At 45.6% G+C, this 1,487-nt stretch overlaps 1 non-coding gene across 1 annotated transcript; it reads right to left on the minus strand.

The window, feature by feature from the left end:
• Positions 1 to 227: 227 nt before the first annotated feature.
• LOC143262460 (5.8S ribosomal RNA) lies at positions 228 to 382 on the minus strand. Its single transcript, XR_013036257.1, has one exon. It is a non-coding gene; the product is annotated as a 5.8S ribosomal RNA (ribosomal RNA).
• Positions 383 to 1,487: the final 1,105 nt, after the last annotated feature.

The following is a 1,487-nucleotide window of genomic DNA, read 5'->3' on the forward strand; positions in this document are numbered from 1 at the left end:
TGTTTCAGACGGGCGGACGTATATAAAACATATACGACACACGACACCGCCTTCCACACTCACGCTAGTTCGAACACGATTTCCATCTCTCTCGAAGACTGTTAGACGTACGTAAAATTTCTCAATATTCATAGGACCGCGACAAACGCCGACGAAGCGCCCACCATTCGCTCGTACGTATATAGGCAACAAGTGCCATCAACGCAAGCAGTTTATAAGTACGTAAACGACCCTCAGCCAGGCGTGGTCCAGGAATTGTATCCGTGGACCGCAATGTGCGTTCGAAATGTCGATGTTCATGTGTCCTGCAGTTCACACGTTGACGCGCAATTAGCTGCGTTCTTCATCGACCCACGAGCCAAGTGATCCACCGTTCAGGGTAATTTTTCCCTTTTATTCTCTCATATATATATAATGTGTATTTGCTATCCACCACATTTTTGTGTTATATTTCGGAACAAGCCGATACCCGAAGAGCTCCAACCAGCGCGCGAAGGAGATTCGGGAGTCGTCGTACAACGACATAATTGTCCCTTAAAGAACGAGATATTTCCGTCGAAACCATATATATATGTACGAGCAAATCCAAAACCACTGTTTTCTTGCAAGTTCGACGGTCGGAGCGAATAGAACATTGAAAAGCCTTCTATCGAAGAAACACAGAGAGTATATCACCTCCAAAAACGACGGGGATATGGATATTCAAACTGGACAATTATCAACCCGATACTGGATTCGAAAAGTTTCTCTCTCCTTTCGTCGTTATTTACACCGGACGGACTCACGGCCGGCTCTAGCTGGGTGTCATATATATATACGTCCCACGCTCATGCTGCCACTAGCGCGCAACAGAGTAGGGTGTCAATGACAACGACACAGCATTGAAACGAGCTACACAAGCCGGTCTCTCTTGATACCAATGTAAACGAGCATTAAGTTATCTTCAGACTGCCCGATATTTTCGTCCTTTGGACTTTCCCAACGATTCCTTTTTTTCTTTTTTTTTTTTACACCACAGCGAAGACTTGAGGAAGCGTGATTAGCACGCTCGCATCCCTCCCTGTCCTACTACAACTGTGTGTGTGTGTGTAAAGAAAGAAAAAAGAATACATTGGCTTTCTCTCTATCGAGAAGATGGCCTACGCAACGCAGATCAAAGGCCTAATACGTGTAATATAATACGCGTCTGGCCGTGTATAAATCACGCACGAATGATCTGGTCGGGCCCAACTCTTCTCGTACGCTTATTTTTCCGTGTTGAGGCACTATCATAAAATCACACAAACCCCAACACGTGTGTGTCTTGGAAGGAAGATGGCCTACGCAACGCAGATCAAAGGCCTAATACGTGTAGTACACACGTCTGCCGTGTAAATCACGCACGAATGATCTGGTCGGGCCCAACTCTTCTCCACCACACCACATCCCAACTTTGTACATTTTTATATATTTTTGTGCGTTGGGGCACCTTCATAATCACAAACCCC

This window comes from Megalopta genalis, unplaced genomic scaffold (assembly GCF_051020955.1).
Source record: "Megalopta genalis isolate 19385.01 unplaced genomic scaffold, iyMegGena1_principal scaffold0137, whole genome shotgun sequence".
NCBI classification, from domain to species: domain Eukaryota; kingdom Metazoa; phylum Arthropoda; class Insecta; order Hymenoptera; family Halictidae; genus Megalopta; species Megalopta genalis.